This window comes from Mesoplodon bidens (genome assembly GCF_964165515.1).
Source record: "Mesoplodon bidens genome assembly, chromosome: 6".
Lineage (NCBI taxonomy): Eukaryota > Metazoa > Chordata > Mammalia > Artiodactyla > Ziphiidae > Mesoplodon > Mesoplodon bidens.
The window spans coordinates 81,639,305-81,663,506 of NC_138162.1; the positions used below are offsets into that span (position 1 = coordinate 81,639,305).

Sequence of the window (24,202 nt, forward strand, 5' to 3'; positions counted from 1 at the left end):
GGAAAATCCTTTCTTGAAGAGACAAAATCTTACAACCTCTTACCCTATCCCATCCCATTGTTAACCCTTACAAGAACAAGTCTACTCCATCTGCATGTGACAGTCTTCACATATTTGAAGATACCTACTATGTCCCACTGAAGCACTTTCTTCTCCAGATGAAGCATCCCCAGTACTTTATATCTCATTGTTCTTCATCTTTTCATCATTAAGACCTCTTCTCCCCGAACAATACCCAGATAGTCCATTACTCCCTTTAAATATGTTGCCATGGATTAAAGGTAAGTTTTTAAACTTGGGTGGCTAGCAAAGAAAGATACAAATCCTTAATTCTGGACCAATGTTTCTCAAAGTATGTTCCCCAGAATATAGGTTCTGGGAGACGTCTCATGAAAAAAAAAGAGTTCCTATGGCCAAAAAAATTTGGGAAATATTGCATCCTTTTTCCATATCCCCCTTTCCCTGAAGATTCACTATTTATAGTAGCACACTATTGATTTTGAGGAGTTCTTCAACATGGTTGGAAGGTGATTCTGTGGCCTAATAATTTTGTCTAGCTTTGTTTTACACATTGTTTCCAAAATTATTAGGCTCCAGAACCACCTTCCAGTCATTTTCCACCAAAAGATACTTATTAATATCCCACTAATATTTGGGGACTTTTTGCAAGAAAGTTTTTTAGATACAGGACTTTAATCCATGGGGGCTGACCACTTTTTGGTATTTGACCACATGACACTATACATGCATATTGAGCTTTATTATCTACCTACACTTTTCATTCTCTTTCAAACTGCTCTGTTACATCATATGTCTTCTCATCATCAATTTTTTTTTTTCCACTGGAGTTTTAGATCCAGCTGCTGGACTTTTCCTCAACCCCTACTGAACTGCATGGTGCTTGAGTCAGTACACCTTTTCAACCTTTTAGTCTTTGGATCCAGAATTTACTATGCATACCAGTTTTATACCATCTTCAAACTGATGAGCCTGCTTCCTTTCATCCAGAGCAGGCAGTCACCAGAGATTTTCCCATGACTTATTTCATCTTTACAACCTTGTTACTAGGTGATGATGCTTCGAAAGTGATGATAATTGAGAGTCAGGCAATATTAATCTCATTTATAAAAAAAAAAAAATAAGGTGGCCAAGCTAGTTTCCAAAGGTGGACCTTAATGAACCATGCCTCCCTGTATTCATGCCTTTGTATAGTACTCTTATATACCGTCTGGGCTGGACCTTTAACTCACTTTGATCAACAAAATTCAGCAGAAGTGATGGTGTGCTCGTTCTGGGCATAAGCCTTATGGAAGCCTGGAAACTTCTGCTTTTGTGCTTTTTGGGAGCTCTGTGCCACAATTTAAGAAGTCTGCTAAAGCAGCCATTTGGAATGACCACACAGAGAGGGCACATGGAGATAAAGAAGTCCTAAGATTACATGGAGAGAGTAAGAGAGAGAGACTTAGCTTTTCCAGCATCCCAGTTGAGCCTTCCAGTCATCTCTGCCAGATGCCAAAAACATGTAAGCAAACCACCTTGGCTGTTCTAGCCCAGGTGAGCCTCCAGATGACCATAGCCCAGATGCCATCACAGAATAGGAGAACTCCCCAGCTGAGCCTCATTAACCCTCAGAATCATGAGAGAAAATAAAAAGATGGTTCTTTTAAGCCATTCTATCTGGGAATATTTTTTTACAGTCCAACAGATAACTCAAATAGGCAGGGTAATACGTACAGTGTCATGGCAGTTATCAATTTGTTGCCTGTCAACCTTAAATTCATCTTTTGTTGCCTGATCTATAAGAATGCAACTGGCCCTTTAAACATTCTTCCTTTGGCAGCTGACATAATATTAAGCTTCATCGGTAGAGGGCACTGGAGAGACATTCTAAGAGGGAGGGTTCCCCAGTTCCTCACTAGAGGAATTTCTTTCCAGAGCTAGACGCCTGTGGGGCACAACTCTCCCCACAGTTGGGACCAATTATTTTCTCCAGCTCTTGACTCAGGCTGTGGTGATGTGGCTAGCAGTCCCAGACAGTGCAGATCTACATCCCAGCCTGGGCTGCTTCCCACATGCTTTCCTCAGACCCACAGCTTATGTATATATACATATATGTATATATATATATATAGAGAGAGACACACACACACACACGCTGTGAATATTTGCTTACTTCAAGGAAGGAAGATCGGAGGGCAGACAGGTTGGTTACTGAATTTTACTTTATATGCTTCTGTATTGTTTGAATTGCTGGTAGGCAGCAGTGAACACCCTGATTTGGGCTTCAAACTGATCCAAAATTTCAAGGCCTCTCTTTGGCTTGTCACTGACACATGTTTCTGTAGATTTTTGTTTTTATGATCACATATAAGCTGTTCATTAGAGATCATACACAAATCCATATTCTATTACTAAATCAGATATACATAATCCTCCATACATACTAATTTAACAGAGAGAACGCAGAGTGACACTTCCCAATGTGTCTTATACTGTGTTCCCTGAAAGGAAGGAACAATTAGAATAACTACGACCAAGGGTCTTTTGCCCAAGCTAAGTAGGCCACAGTTAAAAATTCTGATATTTCAATTGTCTAAGTTGAGCATGATTCATTATTACCCTTTGGGTCAAATTATTCAGCTGATAATGAATGTAACTAATGTCCTCCTGTCTAAGAAACAATTGACACAAAACTAAATAGTGATGTGAATGAGGTAGAATTGCAAAGTATGTTGTGGGCAAAAATGCAAATCAGAGCACATCAGATGTTTTATTCAATTGGGATATAATCCAATGCTCAACCCAGAAAGTGAATAAAGCATATTAAGTTGATTTGTCTCTGTGAATTTTAAAGTGTATGACTAGCTTTGTACATATCTCAAGTGTCATTAACAGTGTTACTCAGTCTAATTATAAGAATTTCACAGGCATCTGTTGTGACAATAACTGAAAACAATGTCAACTACTTCACTTTCCTAAGATTACTGTACCTTCAGTTCAATAAAAATGTTTTCACATTTGCTAATTCATATTTTTTTTCCATCCATGAAGAGAAGACTTTGATACATATAGTCAGCCCTTTGTATCTGAGGATGTGGAACCCCAGGGATACAGGGGGCCAAATGTACTAGCCATTTTATATAAGCGACTTGAGCATCCATGAGTTTTGGTATCTGTGGGGGTCATGGAACCAATACCTTTAGATACAAGGGACAACTGTATACTATTTACTTATTGTAATGGAAACTGCTCAATACATTTCGAGGCTTGATAATCTCGGAAAGGATTTGTCTTTAAGGGAAAAAAGAAAATGTACCTGATCTGTGTTTTAAGACTTTGAGGACAGATGTGGGTTTGCCTAGAGATGTAGACATTTACAACTTCTGGATCAAAAAGAGACTATGACATTTGTATCGATCAGGATTCTTTGTTGTGAGCAACAGAAACTGACCTGGGCTAATTTAAGAATAGCTGCTTAGGGCCTCCCTGGTGGCGCAGTGGTTGAGAGTCCGCCTGCGGATGCAGGGGATACGGGTTCGTGCCCCGGTCTGGGAGGATCCCATATGCCGCGGAGCGGCTGGGCCCGTGAGCCATGGCCACTGGGCCTGTGCGTCCGGAGCCTGTGCTCCGCAACGGGAGAGGCCACGACAGTGAGAGGCCCGCGTACCGCAAAAAGAAAAAAAAAAAAAAAAAAAAAAAAAAAAAGAATAGCTGCTTAAAAAATCATCGTGGAGGCTGAAGAATCAGGCTTAGAAATCAGGCACTGTCCTATGTGAGTCTGACTTGCTGGAATCACAATCAAATAGGAACGGTCTGTTCAGGGCCCTGCTGACACCACTTTCAGTGGACAATGCCAATGCTGAACACTACTGGGTGCTTTTGCCATTGTGGAACACCACCAAGGTGAATGATGCTAACTGCCCTTCTACTTTGTTCCTGGGCATTTGATGGGCCAGCTTGGGTCATGTGCCCCTACCTCTCCAAGGGGCATAAGTAGGAAGACTTCATCCTGAGTTTCCTCAGTGAGGTTGGGGTACACCACACCGAATGAAGGATTCTTGCAAATAAAAATGGGAGTTAGATGTGGGGACAGTCTGGATAAAGTAAAAACTGCCTACAATATTTATTTCTATGGTACAGGCAAGTTCTGACTACAAGTCCCACTAAAGTTCTTATCTCCCAGAGCAATATTTTTATTCCTCATATCAAAAGCCCTGCGCCTCAGTTCCTGCTTTCTGCCTAAGCCTCAGAACTCCTGATCCACCAGTAGTTTTATGTCCCCCCCCACCAAAATCACTATCATTTCCTTCCATTTTATGTTAGATCTTTCTTCCCAGGTCACGAGAGACACTCCCCACTAGTGTTTGAAGAAGGATAAACAAAAATGGGAGGAGGCAGAGGCAGAAGGTCATTTGCCCAGGACAGTCCTTGTTCTCACTGTCAGAGCTGCAGCAGGAGTGATGTGTGTTCTGATACCCATTGTTAGAAATCTGAATGCATGTGTTATACAAATGGGCTAAAGGTGGGCTCTGCACATTGGCCCTGTGTTTACTTCTTCACAGCAGTTTAGGACTATTAGCCCAAAGCCCACCAGCACCAAACTCAAACATTTACACATCCAATTGCTTTAAATATAGCCCAACTAAGAATGGAGACAAGATGGCAGTGTAGAAGGATGTGAGCTCAATTTTTCTTACAAAAACACCAAAATCACAATTAACTGCTGAACAAACATTGATTTAAAAAAATGCTGGAATCTACCAAAAAAGACACCCTACAACCAGAGACAAAGAAGAAGCCATGATGAGATAGTTGGAGGGGCGCAATGAAACAAAATCAAATCCCATACCCCTCAGGTGGGCAATCCACAAACTGGTAAGTAATTATACCACAGAAGTTCTCCCACAGGAGTGAATGTTCTGAGCCCTGTGGCAGGCTCCCCAGCCCGGGGAGTCTGGAACAGGAGGAGGAGCCCCCAGAGAATCAGACTTTGAAAGCCAGCAGGTTTTGATTACAGGAATTCCACAGGACTGGGGGAAACAGAGATTCTACTCTTAAAGGGCGCACACAAGGTCTTGTGTACACCAGGACCCAGGGGAAAAAGCAGTGACCTCATAAGAACCTGGGCCAGACCTACCTGCTAGTATTGGAGGGTCTCCTGTGGAGGTGGGGGGCAGCTGTGGCTTACTGCAGGGACAAAGACACTGGCAGCGGTAGTTCTGGGGAGTGTTCATTGGCATGAGCCCTCCTGGAGGCCACCATCTTCTCATCAAGACCTGGCCCCACCCAACAGCCTGTAGGCTCCAGTGCTGGGATGCTTCAGGCCAAACAACCACAAGGCAGGAACACAGCCCCATGCATCAGCAGACAGGCTGCTTAAAGTCTTCCTGAGCACACAGTGGCCTGGTAAACACAATCCTTGTCACTGCCCTGCCCACCAGAGGGACAAAACCCAGCTCCACCCACCAGTGGGCAGACACCAGTCCCTCCCACCAGGAAGCCTGCACAAGTTTCTTAGACAGCCTCATCCATCAGGGAGCAGAGAGAAGAAGCAAGAACTACAACTCTACAGCCTGTGGAATGGAAACTGCAACCACAGAAAGTCAGACAAAATGAGACAGCAAAGGAATATGTCCCCAATGAAGGAACAAGATGAAACCCCAGAAGAACTAAGTGAAGTGAAGACAGGCAATCTACCTGAAAAAGAATTCAGAGTAATGATAGTAAAGATGATCCAAGACCTCAGAAAAAAGAATGGAGGCACAGATTGAGAAGATAGAAGAAATGTTTAACAAAGACTTAGAAGAACTAAAGAAAAAACAAACAGAGATGAACAATACAATAACTGAAATGAAAAATACACTAGAAGGAATCAATAGCAGAATAACTGAGGCAGAAGAATGCATAAGTGAGCTGGAAGACAGCATGGTGGAATCACTGCCATGGAACAGAATAAAAAAGAATGAAAAGAAATGAGGACAGCCTAAGAGACCTCTGGGACAACATTAAATGCACCAACATTCACATTACAGGGGTCCCAGAAGGAGAAGAGAGAGGGAAAGGACCTGAGAAAAGATTTGAAGAGATAATAGCTGACAACTTCCCTAACATGAGAAAGGAAACAGTCACCCAAGTCCAGGAAGCACAGAGAGTCCCAGTCAGGATAAACCCAAGGAGGAACATACCTAGACACATAGTAATAAAACTGAAAACAATTAAAGACAAAGAGAAAATATTCAAAGCAACAAGGGAAAAGCTATAAATAACATATAAAGGAATTCCCATAAGGTTATTAGCTGATGTCTCAGCAGAAACTCTGCAGGCCAGCAGGGAGTGGTATGATATATTTAAAGTGATGAAAAGGAATAACCTACAACCAAGAATACTCTACCCAGCAAGGCTCTCATTTATATTCAACAGAGAAATCAAAAGCTTTGAAAAGTTAGACATCAAATCACAAGAGAAAACAAAAAATGAGGAAGGAAAGAAAAAAGACCTACAAAAACAAATCTTAAACAATTAACAAAATGGCAATAAGAACATACCCAACAATAATTACCTTAAACATAAATGGATTAAATGCTCCAACAAAGACACAGATTGGCTGAACGGACACAAAAACGAGACCCATATATATATGCTGTCTACAAGAGACCCACTTCAGATCTAGGGACACATACAGACTGAAAGTGAGAGGATGGAAAAAGATATTCCATGCAAATGGAAATCAGAAGAAAGCTAGAGTAGCAATACTCATATCAGACAAAATAGACTTCAAAATAAAGACGGTTACAAGAGACAAAGAAGGACACTACATAATGATGAAGGGAGCAATCCAATAAGAAGATATAGCAATTGTACACATATATGCACCCAATATAAGGCAAATGCTAACAGCCATAAAAGGAGAAACTGACAGTAACACAATAATAGTGGGGGACTTTAACACCCCACTTTCATCAATGGAGAGATCGTCCAGGCAGAAAATCAATAAGGAAACAGAGGCCTTAAATGACACATTAGACCACATGAACTTACTTGATATTTATAGAGCATTCCATCCAAAAGCAGCAGAATACACATTCTTTTCAAGTGCACATGGAACATTCTCCAGGACAGATCATATCCTGGGCCACAAAGCAAAGCTCAGTAAATTTAAGAAAACTGAAATTATATCAAGCATCTTTTCTGACACAAAGCTATAAGATTAGAAATCAACTACAAGAAAAAAAAACTGTAAAAAAAAAAAAAACATTTGGAGGCTAAACAGTATGCTACTAAGCAACCAATGGATCAATGAAAAAAATCAAAGAGAAAGTCAAAAAATACCTAGAGACAAATGAAAATGAAAGCACAATGATCCTAAATCTATGGGATGCAGCAAAAGCAGTTCTAAGACAGAAGTTTATAGTGACACAATCTTACCTCAGAAAACAAGAAAAATCTCAAAAAAACCTTACCAAGGAGGGCAGAGTCAAGATGGCATACTAGGAGGATGCACAATTCGCGTCTCCTCACAACTAGAGCACCTACCAGGCACCTGTGGGGAACCACGGACACCTAAGGGGACGGAAGGAACCCCTAGTCACTGGGTAGGACGTGGGGTGTGGGGAGAGTGAATGCAGAAGAGAAGTGGAGGCGGGATGGGACTGGCGACCCTGAGGGGTGGCTAGGGGATGGGAAGGGATCCCACGTCTGAAGGGGTAACTTGGGGATCCACTGGGAGGGCAGAGGATCAAAAGGGAGCATGGCCAGGATTCCCCTGCCCACTTGGGCACCCAGGAACCTGCTGAGATCCCGGGCCTGATCCTCTGCCCACCTAGGCCCCCTCCAGCCGTGCAGGTCCTGAGGGAGTGGGAAGGAGGGAAGGGGGAGCAAAAGTAAAGGCCGGACTTCTGGGACTGGAGAGGGGAGGAATTCCTACACCCAGCGGGACCCACCCATGGTTAGGGGTCCAGCGGCGATGGGGGAGACCATGGGAGAGACGGTGGGGGAGTGGCACAAAGGAATGGAAGGGAACAGGGCCAGTGCTTTCCCTGTCCACTTAGGCACCGGGAAGCCTGCTGGGCTCCCGGGCCTAATTCTGTGCCCTCAGAGCCTCCCTCTTGCCATGCAGAGCCCAAGCCCCGCACCTACCCCACACCCAGGGCCCTACCCCTACACTCGGAGACCCTCTCCAATGAGCTGGACCTAAACCCCACCCATACACCCTCACTCAGGGCCCTACCTCCAAACTCCAGAACTCCACACTCCAGAGGCCCTCCTTTCAATGTGCTGCCTCTCCCCTTCCATGCAGGTCCTAAGCAGAGGCCCCACCCCATGCTTGAACGTCACCCCGCCTTGGTCCCGCCCGAAGCTCAAACGTCACCCCCAACCTGCCTAGGTCCCACCCCACACCTCCTAAGTTCCACCCCTGCCTAAATTCCATCCACATAGCCAAGGCTTGTTTTTTTTTTCTCTTTTCCTCTTTGAGATGGGGGTTCTGTTTTACCTTGTTGATTCATTGTTGTTGATTCTTTTATATTTTTATTATTCCTAATAAATCTTTTATTTTTCTAATTTTATTTTATTATTTATACTTTGTTATTGTTCTCTCCTTTAGTCTTGGCCCACCCTACTTCTTTTCCTTTTTTCTGTTGTGGTTTTATTTTACCTTGTTGAAGTTGTCTCAATTATAGTTTTATTTTTCCTAACATATTTTTTATCTTTCCAATTTTATTTTGTTTTTTATTCTTTGATATTGTACTTCTTTTTTTTCATTTTTTTTTTTTTTTTTACCATGCCACAAGGCTTTCGGGATCCTGGTTCCCAGGCCATAGGTGTGGCCTGAGCTCCTGTGGTGGGAGCTCTGAGTCCAAACCTCTAGACTAACAGAGAACCTCAGACACCAGGGAATATCAATCAGAGTAAAGTCTCCCAGAGTTCCTCACCTCAGCCCCAAGACCCAGTTCTATCCAACTGCCTGCAAACTCTAGTGCTGGACGTCCCAAGCCAAACAACCAGTAAGACAGGAATACAGCTCCACCTTTACAGACGAAGGAGTAAAGTAAAAACTTACAAGACCAAATAGATGAAGACGAAGTACGCAACCTACCTGAAAAAGAACTCAGAGTAATGATAGTAAAGATGATCCAAAAATCTCGGAAACAGGGCTTCCCTGGTGGCGCAGTGGTTGAGAGTCCGCCTGCCGATGCAGGGGACACGGGTTCGTGCCCCGGTCTGGGAAGATCCCACATGCCACGGAGCAGCTGGGCCCGTGAGCCATGGCTGTTGAGCCTGTGCGTCCGGAGCCTGTGCTCCGCAACGGGAGAGGCCACAACAGTGAGAGGCCCATGTAACGCAAAAAAAAAAAAAAAAAAAAATCTCGGAAACAGAATGGAGAAAACACAAGAAACATTCAACAAGGATCCAGAAGAATTAAAGAGCAAACAAACAGTGATGAATAGCACAAATACTGAAATTAAAAATACTCTACAAGGAATCAATAAGAGAATAACTGAGGCAGAAAAATGGATAAGTGACCTGGAAGATAAAATGGTGGAAATAACTGTCAGAGAGCAGAAGAAAAAAAATGAAAAGAATTGAGGACAGTCTCAGAGACCTCTGGGACAACATTAAATGCACCAACATTCGAATTATAGGGGTCCCAGAAGAAGAGAAAAAGAAAGGGACTGAGAAAATACCTGAAGAGATTATAGCTGAAAACTTCCCTAACATGGGAAAGGCAAGAGTCAGTCAAGTCCAGGAAGCACAGAGAGTACCACACAGGATAAACCCAAAGAGAAACACACCGAGACACACATTAATCAAACTATCAAAAATTAAATACAAAGAAAAAATATTAAAAGCAGCAAGGGAAAAGCAACAAATAACATACAATGGAATCCCCATAAGGTTAACAGCTGATCTTTCAGCAGAAACTCTGCAAGCCAGAAGGGAGTGGCAGCACATATTTAAAATGATGAAAAAGAAAAAACAACAACCAAGATTACTCTACCCAGCAAGGATCTCATTCGGATTCGATGAAGAAATTAAAACCTTTACAGATAAGCAAAAGTTAAGATAATTCAGCACCAATAAACGAGCTTTAAAACAAATGCTAAAGGAACTTCTCTAGGCAGGAAACACAAGAGAAGGAAAAAACCTACAAAAACAAACGCGAAACAATGAAGAAAATGGTAACAGGAACATACATATCGATAATTATCTTAAATGTAAATGGATTAAATGTTCCAACCAAAAGACATAGACTGTCAGAATGGATCCAAAAACAAGACCCGTACATATGCTGTCTACAAGAGACCCACTTCAAACCGAGGGACACGTACAGACTGAAAGTGAGGGGATAGAAAAAGATATTCCATGCAAATGAAACCAAAAGAAAGCTGGAGTAGCAATTCTCATATCAGACAAAAGAGACTTTAAAATAAAGACCATTACAAGAGACAAAGAAGCACACTACATAATGATCAAGGGATCAATCCAAGAAGAAGATATAACAATTGTAAATATTTATGCACCCAACAGAGGAGCACCTCAATACATAAGGCAAATGCTAAAAGCCATAAAAGGGGAAATCAACAGTAACAGAATCATAGTAGGGGACTTTTTAACACCCCACTTTCACCAATGAACAGATCAAACAAAATGAAAATAAATAAGGAAAAACAAGCTTTAAATGACACATTAAACAAGATGGACTTAATTGATATTTATAGGACATTCCATCCAAAAACAACAGAATACACTTTCTTCTCAAGTGCTCATGGAACATTCTCCAGGATAGACTATATCTTGAAATTTTATCAAGTATCTTTTCCGACCAGAACAGTATGAGACTAGATATCAATTACAGGAAAAAAAATGTAAAAAATACAAACACATGGAGGCTAAACAATACACTACTAAATAATCAAGAGATCACTGTAGAAATCAAAGAGGAAATCAAAAAATACCTAGAAACAAACGACAGTGAAAACATGACGCCCCAAAACCTATGGGATGCAGCAAAAACAGTTCTAAGGGGGAAGTTTATAGCAATACATTCCTACGTTAAGAAACAAGAAACATCTCAAATAAACAACCTAACCTTAAACCTAAAGCAATTAGAGAAAGAGGAACAAAAAAAAAAAACGCAGAGAGCAGAAGAAAATAAATCATAAAGATGAGATCAGAAATAAAAGAAAAAGAAATGAAGCAAACAATAGCAAAGATAAATAAAACTAAAAGCCAGTTCTTTGAGAAGATAAACAAAATTGATAAACCATTAGACTCATCAAGAAAAAAAGGAAGACTCAAATCAACAGAATTAGGAATGAAAAAGCAGAAGTAACAACTGACACTGCAGAAATACAAAGGATCATGAGAGATTACTACAAGCAACTATATGCCAATAAAATGGACAACCTGGAAGAAATGGACAAATTCTTACACAAATACAACCGTCCAAGGCAGAACCAGGAAAAAGTAGAAAATATGAACAATCACAAACTTGAAATTGAGACTGTGATAAAAAATCTTCCAACAAAAAAAGCCCAGGACCAGATGGCTTCACAGGCGAATTCTATCAAACATTTAGAGAAGAGCTAAAACCTATCCTCAAACTCTTCCAAAATATAGCAGAGTCATGAACACTCCCAAACTCATTCTAAGTCACCATCACCCTGATACCAAAACCAGAGAAAGGTGTCACAAAGAAAGAAAACTACAGGCCAATATCACTGATGAACATAGATGCAAAACTCCTCAACAAAATACTAGCAAGCAGAATCCAACAGCATATTAAAAGGATCATACACCATGAATAAGTGGGGTTTATCCCAGGAATGTAAGGATTCTTCAATATATGCAGTGTGATACACCATATTAACAAACTGAAGGACAAAAACCATATGATAATCTCAATAGATGCAGAAAAAGCTTCTGACAAAATTCAACACCAATTTATGATAAAACTCTCCAGAAGTAAGCATAGAGGGAACCGACCTCAACATAATGAAGGCCATATATGACAAACCACTGCCAACATTGTTCTCAATGGTGAAAAACTGGAACCATTTCCTCTATGATCAGGAACAATACAAGGGTGCCCACTCTCACCACTATTATTCAACATAGTTTTGGAAGTCCTAGCCACGGCAATCAGAGAAGAAAAAGAAATAAAAGGAATCCAAATCAGAAAAGAAGAAGTAAAGCTGTTTGCAGATGACATGATACTATACATAGAGAATCCTAAAGATGCTACCAGAAAAATACTAGAGCTAATCAATGAATCTGGTAAAGCAGCAGGTTACAAAACTAATGCACAGAAATCTCTTGCATCCCTATACACTAATGAGGAAAAGTCTGAAAGAGAAATTAAGAAAACACTCCCATTCACCATTGCAACAAAAAGAATAAAATACCTATGAATAAACCTACCTAGGGAGACAAAAGACCTGTAGGCAGAAAACTATAATACACTGATGAATAAAATTAAAGATGATACAAACAGATGGACAGATATACCATGTTCTTGGACTGGAAGAATCAACATTGTGAAACTGATTATACTACCCAAAGCAATCTACAGATTCAATGCAATCCCTATCAACAACCAATGGCATTTTTCACAGAAGTAGAACAAAAAATTTCACAATTTGTATGGAAACACAAGAGACCCCGAACAGCCAAAGCAATCTTGAGAAAGAAAAACGGAGCTGGAGGAATCAGGCTCCCAGACTTCAGACTACACTACAAAGCTACAGTAATGAAGATAGTATGGTACTGGCACAAAAACAGAAACACAGATTAATGGAACAGGACAGAAATCCCAGAGGTAAATCCACACACATATGGTCACCTTATCTCAGATAAAGGAGAATATACGATGGAGTAAAGACAGCCTCCTCAATAAGTGGTGCTGGGAAAACTGGACAGCTCCATGTAAAAGAATGAAATTAGAACACTCCCTAACCATACACAAAAATAAACTCAAAATGGATTAAAGACCTAAATGTAAGGCCGGACACTATAAAACTCTTGGAGGAAAACATAGGCAGAACACTCTATGACATAAATCACAGCAAGATCCTTTCTCATCCACCTTCTCGAGAAATGGAATTTGAAAAAAAGGGGGACCTAATGAAAGTTAAAAGCTTTTGCACAGGAAAGGAAACCATAAACAAGACAAAAAGACACCCCTCAGAATGGGAGAAAATATTTGCAAATGAAGCAGCTGACAAAGGATTAATCTCCAAAATATACAAGTAGCTCATGCAGCTCAATATCAAAAAGCTAAACAACCCAATCCAAAAATGGGCAGAAGACCTAAATAGACATTTCTCCAAAGAAGATATACAGATTGCCAAAAAACACATGAAAAGATGCTTAACATGGGACTTCACTGGTGGCGTAGTGGTTAAGAATATGCCTGCCAATGCAGGGGACACAGGTTTGAGCCCTGGTCCGGGAAGATCCCACATGCCGCGGAGCAACTAATCCCGTGCACCACAACTACTGAGCCTGTGTTCTAGAGCCTGCGAGTCACAACTACTGAAGCCCATGTGCCACAACTACTGAAGTCCATGCACCTAGAGCCCATGCTCTGCAACAAGGGAAGCCACCACAATGAGAAGCCCCGTGCACCACAAAGAAGAGTAGCCCCCGCTCACCACAACTAGAGAAAGCCCGCGTGTAGCAATGAAGACCCAATGCAACCATAAATAAATAAATAAATAGATAGATAGATACCAAAAAAAAAAGATGCTCAACATCACTAATCATTAGAGAAATGCAAATCAAAACTACAATGAGGTATCACCTCACACCGGTCAGAATGGCCATCATCAAAAAATCTACAAAAAATAAATGCTGGAGAGGGTGTGGAGAAAAGGGAACACTCTTGCACTGCTGGTGGGAATGTGAATTGGTACAGCCACTATGGAGAACAGTATGGAGGTTCCTTAAAAAACTAAAAATAGAACTGCCATATGACCCAGCAATCCCACTACTGGGCATATACCCTGAAAAAACCATAACTCAAAAAGAGTCATGTACCTCAACTGTTCACTTCAGCACTATTTACAATAGCCAGGACATGGAAGCAACCTAAGTGTCCATCAAGACATGAATGGATAAAGAAGATGTGGCACATATATACAATGGAATATTACTCAGCCATAAAAAGAAATGAAATTGAGTTGTTTGTAGTGAGGTGGATGGACCTAGAGACTGTCACACAGAGTGAAGTTAGTCAGAAAGAGAAAAACAAATACCGTATGTTAACACATATATATGGAATAAAAAAAAAAGTTTCTGATGAACCTAGGGGCAGGACAGGAATAAAGATGTAGACATAGAAAATGGACTTGAGGACATGGAGACGGGGAAGGGTAAGCTGGGATGAAGTGAAAAAGTAGCATTAACATTTATACACTTCCAAATGTAAAATAGATAGCTAGTGGGAAGCAGCTGCATAGCAGAGGGAGATCAGCTCGGTGCTTTGCGATCACCTGGAGGGGTGGGATAAGGCGGGTGGGAGGTAGATGCAAGAGGGAGGGGATTTGGGAATATACGTATGCATATAGCTGATTCACTTTGTTATACAGGAGAAACTAACACAAAAATGTAAAGCAATTATACTCCATTAAAGCTGTGGAAGGAAGGAAGGAAGGGAGGAAGGAAGGAAGGAAGGAAGGGAGGAAGGGAGGGAGGGAGGAAGGAAGACACACAAAAAAAACCTTAGCTTACACCTAAAGCAACTAGAAAAAGAACAAACAAAACCCAAAGTTAGTACAAGGAAAGAAATCATAAAGATCAGAGCAGCAACAAATGACACAGAGATGAAGAAAAGAGAAAAAGAGAAAAGATTAATGAAACTAAAAGCTGGTTCTTTGAAAAGTTAAACAAAATTGATAAACCTTTAGTCAGAGTCATCAAGAAAAAGAGAGGGCTGAAATCAATAAAATTAGAAATGAAAAAGAAGAAGTTATAATGGACACCACAGAAATACAAAGGATCATTAGAGACTACTACAAGCAACTATATCCCAAATAAAATGGACAACCTGGAAGAAATGGACAAATTCTTAGAAAGGTACAGTCTCCCAAGTCTGAACCAGAAAGAAACAGAAAATATGAACAGACGAATCACAAGCACTGAAATTGAATCTGTGATTTAAAAACTCCCAACAAACAAAAGTCCAGGACCAGATGGCTTCACAGGTGAATTCTATCAAATATTTTGAGAGGAGTTAACACCTATCCTTCTGAAACTATTCCAAAAAACTGTAGAGAAAGGACCACTCCTGAACCCACTCTATTAAGCCACCATCACCTTGATACCAAAACCCTACAAAGATACCACAAAAAAAAAGAAAATTATAGGCTAATATCACTGATGAACATAGACGTAAAAATCCTCAACAAAAATTTGCACAAACCAAACCCAACAATACATTAGAAGGATCATACATCATGATCAAGTGGGATTTATCCCAGGGATGCAAGTATTTTTCAACATCCACAAATCAATCAGTGTGATATACCATGTCAACAAATTGAAGAATAAAAACCATATTATCATCTTAATAGATGCAGAAAAAGCTTTTGACCAAATTCAATACGCATTCATGATAAAATCTCTCCAGAAAGTGGGCATAGAGGGAACAAAACTCAACATAATAAAGGTCATAGATGACAAACCTACAGCTAGCATCATACTCAATACGGAAAGCTGAAAGTATTTCCTCTAAGGTCAGGAGCAAGTCAAGGATGTCCACTCTCACCACTTTTATTCAACATAGTTTTGAAAGTCCTAGCTATGGCAATCAGAGAAGAAAAATAAATAAAAGGAATCCAAATTGGAAATGAAGCAGTAAAATTGGCACTATTTGCAGATGACATAACACTATACATAAAAAATCGTAAAGATGCTACCAGAAAACTATTAGAGCTCATCAATGAATTCAGTAAAGTTGCAGGATAAAAATTAATACACAGAAATCTGTTGCATTTCTATACAATAACAACAAAAGATCAGAAGGAGAAATTAAGGAAACAATCCCATTTACCATCACATCAAAACCAATAAAATACCTAGGAATAAACCTCCCTAAGGAGGCAAAAGACCTGTACTCTGAAAACTGTTAAGATGCTGATGATAGAAATTGAAGATGACACAAAGAGACACAAAGATATACCATGTTCGTGGACTGGAAGAATCAATAGTGTCAAAATGACTATGCTACCCAAGGTGATCCACAGATTCAGTACAATCCCTATCAAATTACCAATGAGATTTTTCACAGAACTAGAACAGAAAAATTTTAAATTTGTATGGAAACACAAAGGACTCCAAATAGCCAAAACAATCCCGAGAAAGAAAAACAGAGCTGGAGGAATCAGGCTCCCTGACTTCAGACTATACTACAAAGCTGCAGTCATCAAAACAGTATGGTACTGGCACAAAAACAGACATTTAGATCAGTGGAACAGGACAGAAAGCCCAGAAATAAACCCACGTACCTATGGTGAATTATTCTATGACAAAGGAGGCAAGACTATACAATGGAGAAAACATAGTCTCTTCAATAAATGGTGCTGGGAAAACTGGACAGCTACATGTTAAAAAAATGAAATTAGAACATTTTTTAACGTCATACACAAAAATAAACTCAAAATGGATTGAAGACCTAAATGTAAGACCAGATACTATTAAACTCTTAGAGGAAAACATAGGCAGAACACACTTTGACATTAATCACAGCAATATCTTTTCCAATCCACCTCCTACAGTAATGGAAATAAAGCAAAAATAAACAAATGGGACCTAATTAAACTCAAAAGCTTTTGCACAGCAAAGAAAATCATAAAAAAATGAAAAGACAACCCATAGAATGGGAGAAAATATTTGGAAACGAAGCGACTGACAAGGGATTAATCTCCAAAATTTACAAACAGCTCATGTGGCTCAATATAAAAAAACCCAACAACCCAATCAAAAAATGGGCAGAAGACCTAAATAGACTTTTCCCCAAACAAGATATACAGATGGCCAAGAGGCCCATGAAAGATGCTCGACCTCACTAATTATTAGAGAAATGCAAATCAAAACTACAATGAGATATCACTTCACACCAGTCAGAAAGGCCATCATCAAAAAGTCTACAAACAATAAATGCTGGAGAGGGTGTGGAGAAAAGGTAACCCTCCTACACTGTTGGTGGGAATTTAAATTGGTATAGCCACTATGGGGAACAGTATGGAGGTTCCTTAAAAAACTAAAAATAGAACTACCATATGATTCAGCAATCCCACTCCTGGCATATATCTGGAGAAAACCATGGTTCCAAAGGATACATTCACCCCAATGTTCACTGCAGTGCTGTTTACAATAGCCAAGACATGGAAGCAACTTAAATGTCTCCATCAACAGATGAATGGATAAAGAAGGTGTGGTACATATATACAATGGAATATTACTCAGCCATTAAAAAGAATGAAATAATGCCATTTGCAGCACCATGGATGGACCTGGAGATTATCAGACTAAGTAAAGTAAGTCAGACAGAGAAAGACAAATTTCATATATATCACTTATACGCAGAATTTTTAAAAAATGATACAGATGAACTTTACAAAACAGAAAAAGACTCACAGACTTAGGGAATGAACTTATGGTTACCAGGGGGAAAGGTGCAGGGGATAGATTGGGAGGTTGGGATTGACATGTACACACTGCTATATTTAAAACAGATAACCGACAAGGGCCTACTCTATAGCACAAGGAACTCTGCTCAAGATTCTGTAATAATCTAAATAGGAAAAGAACTTGAAAAAGAATAGATACATGTATACGTATAACTGAATCACTTTGCTGTACACCTGAAACTAACAGAACATTGTTAATCAACTATACTCCAATATAAAATAAAAAAGTTTTAAAAGTCACATAGTTAAGAAAACATAAAATAAGTTTTAAAAAGTGTGTGTGTGTGTGTGTGTGTGTGTGCGTGTGTGTGTATAGCCCAACTAAGCCTATTTTTGCAATCTAGAACCTGCCTGCTTTGCATACCTCATGAAACTGCACCATACACAGTGCTAACCACATAGAGGATAAAACCCACAGCTATAAAAGATTCCAAACGGTCTTGGTCTCTGCTGCCCTTCAGAGCTCTCTGACCCAGAGATCCCTGCCTTGCTGCTGAGTGACACAGCCTAGACACATAGCCCCTTCTCCAATTCCCTTCTCCCCGAGAGTTCCCTGGTCCTTTCCCCTTCTGGGTGGTGGCCCTGCACCAGTGTCTCTGGAAGATCTTCTACTGTTAGGGACGTCCTCTCGCAGTAGCCCTGTCCTATAAATGCCCAACAAGCATATTTTCCAATACTACCATCTCCTGGTCTTGGCTTTTCCTTGATCAGCCCTGAAATTTTCAGACACACAATAGCACCTTACCTTATCTTATCCATTATTCAGAACTCCTCTAAGATCAGGACTAAATTTCAACTCTACCAAGGGTTAAATAGGCTTCTGTGTACTAATCTGGAATCATAACCATCAGAAATAAGTAACCAGTTGTCTTGGTTTCCCAGGACTGAGAGTGTTCCTAGGATGTGGAACTATCAGTGCTAAAACTGGAAAAGCCCTCAGCTAACCTCAATTAGTGGATCACCCTAAGAATAGCTGTTTCTATGGGAAAATACATTCTACACTCCAAACAAGTAATTTCAAATTACCTTAGTGAATACAATCTCTGGTACCAGCCTGTTGGAAACTATTTGGTTCATCTATACAGTGTGATCTGGCTTGTAAATAGGGCAGACATGGATATTTTAATATGATTTTCTGACAGCTTTCGCTGGAAGTCTTAATGTTCAGGAATATTTTATAGAGGCCAAACCTAGGGTACCAAGGATATAAGAGAATATCCATGACTTGGCTGAGTCAAAGGAATATTTTATAGTGGCTTAAGAAAAGAGCCAACAAATGGTTAGTGTCTTTCTTTAGAAATTTTTCACTAAAAGTTTAATTATTTCTGGGGACTTCCCTGGTGGCACAGTGGTTAAGAATCCACCTGCCAATGCAGGGGACATGGGTTCGATCCCTGGTCTGGGAAGATCCCACATGCCGCAGAGCAACTAAGCCTGTGCGCCACAACTACTGAGCCTGCGCTCTAGAGCCTGTGAGCCACAGCTACTGAAGCCCGCACACCTAGAGCCCGTGCTCTGCAACAAGAGAAGCCACCACAATGAGAAGCCCCGCAATGAAGAGTAGCCCCCACTCACCACAACTAGAGAAAGCCTGCATGCAGCAGTGAAGACACAATGCAGCCAAAAATAAATAAATTAATTAAATAAATTTATTTTTTTTTAAGTTTGATTATTTCTGGTTCCTGGTCAAAATTCATTGCAAGCAGGCTGGTGAGACAATGCTGGCCAAGAGCCTGGTTGGCAGGACAGCTGCCCTTAAAGTCTTGTGGGAAATTTTGTCACCAACAAAATTTCAAGGTCAGCTCTGCAGGTGGGAAAGACTCATGGCTGGAAACTGCTAACACTAATGAAATCAAACTCAAAGCCTTCTGAGTCATGCAAATCAATTTGGGGGAAGGTTCATATTTTCAGGAATTCCTGAATCTATTTTCTTTCTGACTAGAAAAAATAAAAACAAAACCCAAAAACCCCAGCTCTATGAGCGAAGAGTACTTCTTCCCTACATTCCTACATTTAAACTCCTTGCTTAATATGTTTTTAATAGAACATCATTTGAATCTGTAGAAGCCAAGCTCATCATGATGTTTGTGTACGTTTGGGTTTTCCCTAAAAACAGAGCCTGAGAAAAGAACATGGGTATAAGAAGTTTATTGAAAAGTGACCCAGGAAGCAGAAGGAACTAGAAGTGTGAGTGTGAGAGGGAAGGGAGAAAAGCAAATATAAGGGTGCATTATCAAGGTTACTATCATGAGCAGTGTGGGCTCAGTCCTGTTGGGAACACTGAAAAGCATCCAGTTTCTGTGGATAGGGAAGCTGGGAGCAGCTTGCCTGGGCTGTTCTGGCTGGCAGTCTTTTGTAAGGTTGCCATTAGATGTCAGTTGAGGCTCTCCACAGGGCTGCTTGAGCATCCCCACAGCATGGCAGCTGGCTTCTCCAAAGCAAGTGATCCAAGAGACCAAAATGGAATGTGTGGTATGTTTCATGATGTAGCCTTGAGAGTCACACATGGTCTCTTCCTCCATATGCTACTGGTCACACAGACCAGCTCTGATTCAATACGGAAGAGACTACATGAGGGCATGAATTCCAGGAAGAGAGGATTACTGGGGTCATCTTGGAGGTTGGCTTCCGCTTAGCCTCAGTTTCCTTATCACTGGGAATAATTATAGGACAATCTCATAGGGTTAAGAAGATTAAATGAGATAATGCATATGAAGTTCTTAAAACATTGCTTGGTATAGTAAATGCTTAATAAATATTAGTTATTATTATTGTTACAAGCCTCTTCTCTTCCTTCTACTCGGTGGTAAACCATCCTCACAGAAGCCATACACTAATTTACAATCATTACTGACCACATTACCAAAAGAGCTTGAGATTGCTCTCTATCTGAATTAAATAACCTAGTGTAAAATTTACATTTTTGAAGAGCAGCAGGTTACCTGAAGGCTTGAGAGCTCTCTCAGCTCAAGAGCTGTGGTACGATTATCACTGCATTCATAGCTCTGCATCCAGTTCAAACCATCCTTGCTTGGAGGGCTTAGCTACACTTTTCTCCTCTCCTGGCACCACCCTGGTCATGCTAAGTAATGATCACCTGAGAGCTGCTGGAGCTTGTACCAACTCACCTGTGTTCATCCCACAGGGTCAGGGGGTGGCAAAGAGAGTGCTTCCTTGTGGGCTTGAATCCCTCTCTCGATCCCCACTCCCATGGCTGTAACCTGGCTTCTTTGGAATCAGAATAGCACCCTGCTGACTTCTTTGGTTTGATTCCTATTCTTTGGGGACAGCTCTGTGGATAGATTGTATTACTTTATGTCCCCGAAAGCTGCTCAAATCCTCACCAGGTCACATGTTAATGTATTCTCCTTTGTCCCATTCTTGGCAAGAGAAAAAGCTTTTTGTCTGATTGCTAGAGGTGCAAAATATCCCCCTTGTCCTGTTGTACTTTTGGGGATAATGTGATGGAGAGATTGCTTGTTGCTTTTCTCCCGCCACTCACTATTAGGAATTGTATTTGCTTTCCCGTTATTTGGCCATGGCTGTGCTTGTTTTGACATCCAGTAAAAGCCTTTAGCCTAGAGCAGTGGTTCTCAACCCTGTCTGTTCATTAGAATTGTCTGAAAGCGTTTAGAAATCCCAATACCTTGGCTGTACCCCAGACCAATTGCATAAGGATCTCTGGGCATGGAACCCAGGCATCAGTATTTTTTCCAGGTTCCTAGGTTGACTCCAATATGCAGCCAAGGTTAAGAGCATTGATTCTCAAACTTTTTAACCTCAGAACCTTATCATTCTTCACCATTACTGGGACCCCTGAAGGGTCTTGTTTATGTGGATTTTTATCTGTAGATATTTGTTGTGCTAGAAATTAAAATATAAAAATTTTATGTATTAATTTACTTAAAAATAACAGCAGTAATAAGCCCATTATATGTTAACATAAATAACATTTTTATGAAAAATAGCTGTATTTTCAAAAATAAAAAAAATTAGAAGAGTAGCACATGTTTGCAGATCTTTTTAATGTCCAGCTTAATAGAAGACAGTAAGATTCTCAAATCTGCTTCTGTATTCAATCTGTTGAGACTTCAGTATGTCATGCAGCCCCTGGAAATTTCCTCTCTATGCTCATACAAGAACGAGAGTAAAAAAGGCAAATTTTTATGAAAACAGTTTTGACTTCATGGACCCCCTCAGGGTCGCCAAGCCACACTTCGAGAACTGCTGCTCTAGAAGCCTATAGAGTATGTGACACCCCCTCCCCCCCCACCCCCGCGGGTTAGTTAACAAGCCCTTTCTACCACTTCACCCTCTTTCCTCTTCACTTTCAATTACCAATCTGTTCTCTTTGCCTTTATTACTATTGGCCTCTAGAGGGTGCCCAAGCCCGTTTACTCCAATACGATCAGGTGTGCTCGTCAAGTTGAAGAACATGTTGGAGCTTATAAGATTAGGGCAGGGAGATCTTGGTGGGCTGTGAAAGAAAAAAAGTAAACATTTTGACTTCTATCACAGTCTTTCTCATGTTTCATTCATGGTGACTGTGACAGACCTCGGATGTAAGTTAAGCCAGAACCGTACACGTGGTTGGATTTGCAGGCAGTGAGTATCCTCCATGGTGAGAGTTCAAGCGTTTGCTGGGCATGCTGCACTATCTTCCATCCCTATGCCTGCACAGTCTTTAGAGCCTTGTGCTCAGTGTGGTCCCAGGACCAGCAGCTGGGAGCTTCCTGAAAATGCAGAATCTCAGGCTTCTTCTGTTAGGAGAAGGATAGGGGTTTATTCATCTTTGCGGGCCTTGCACATGGCAAACCCTCCGTATATGCTGACTTGAAGTAGTTTACAGAACTAGTTAAAGAAAGGAGGAGTAGTGATTGTAGCAGGAGACAGTAAGCTGAGATGTCAGGATGGGGATCTTGGAGGAGCTATAAAGCAGTAGAAGACTCAAAACAGTTTTTGAAATAAACTTGATCTACTTCTCTCTTTTGCCTTGAGCTCATCAGGGTCTCCATCCAATACTACTGCTTACGGCTGGCCCCACAGGCCCCACCAGGTAAGGTCAAATTACCAGTTTGTCAAGATGTGGACTGATGAATAGCCACCCTGTGGCAGGGTCAGGACCCAGTCCCTCTGCTCTCAGGTATCTCTCCTATACTCAGAACTGTTCCCCTTCCTTATCCTGGATTAGTTAGCTACTGCTGCATAACAAATTAGTTAAAAGTTTAATGGCCTAGAACAATAACAAACATTTATTATCTCACATACTTTCTACGGATCAGGAATCCAAGAGCAGCTTAGCTGGGTGATTTTGGTTCACGTCTCTTCAAAATGTCTCCTTGGGCTTTCATCATCTTGACTGGTTAGAGAATCTGCTTCCAAGATTTTCACTCACATGGTTGTTGGCAGGAGGCCTCCGTTCCTCACCACATGGACAGCTTCATAAGCTGCTTGAGTATCTTCATGATACAGCAGTAAGTTTCCCTCAGAGCCAGGGATCCAAGAGAGAGTAATGCAGAAGCTGCAATGTCTCCTATGATGTAGTTTCAGAAGTCACACTCCATAATTTCTACAATATCCTATTGGTTACACAAATCAGTCCTATTCAATGTGTGAGAAGACTACACAAGGGCATGAATACAGAGAGGTGGGACCACTGAGGGCCATCTTGAGGGCTGGCGACCACATGCCCTTAGACTCTGATGTTTCACTTTCGTCATTAAGACAGACTTCTTCTCCAACACGTGTCTACATATGTAAACAGTATGCTGAACAAGCCTGGGTCATGGCACAATCAAAACACAACTTTATTTAACTCGCCTGCATTCCTGCAAGATTATTCCATGGGGGTGATTGTCCCTAGTTCCTGTCAGGACCATGCCTTCACAGCTCACTCTTAAGCAACAATTAGACCCACTGTCATTCAGAAGCCAAACCTACTCTTGATTCAGAAATTAGAATATCTAGTTCAAAGTATAAATTCGAATACTGAACTTGATTTAACTTTGAGGTATTATATGTAACCTGAGTTGATAAAATCTTCATCAACTCTCAGCGAATTCTCAGGCCCATGCAAGTGGAAAACCACATGTAAAAGAATGAAGTTGAACCCCTTAACTTACACAACATACAACAATTAACTCAAATTGGATCCTAGACTGACATGAAAGTGCTAAAACTATAAATTGTCCTTTTTCAATACTGTTTTGCCTATACTGGGTCCCCTGATTTCCATACGAATTTTAGGATCAGTTCATCAATTTCTGCAAAAAATGCAGCTAGGATTTTGATGGGGATTGCATTGAATCTGTAGATCAGTTTGGAAAGCATTGCCATCGTAACAGTAAGTCTTCCAATCTAAGAACATGGGATATGTTTACATTTATTTCCATTTATTGGGACCTATTAATACTTTAATTCCTCTCAACAATATTTTGTAGTTTTCAGTGTACAAGTCTTGCAACTTTTTGGTTAAATTTATCCCTATATATTTTATTCTTTTTGGTGCTATT

The 24,202-nt window shown here is 40.6% G+C and overlaps 1 long non-coding RNA gene across 1 annotated transcript in view; it reads right to left on the reverse strand.

Moving 5' to 3' along the window:
* LOC308619013 overlaps window positions 1-24,202 on the reverse strand; it is a 133,673-nt gene that overhangs the window by 86,914 nt on the left and 22,557 nt on the right. The gene's annotated exons all lie outside the window — the stretch shown is intronic.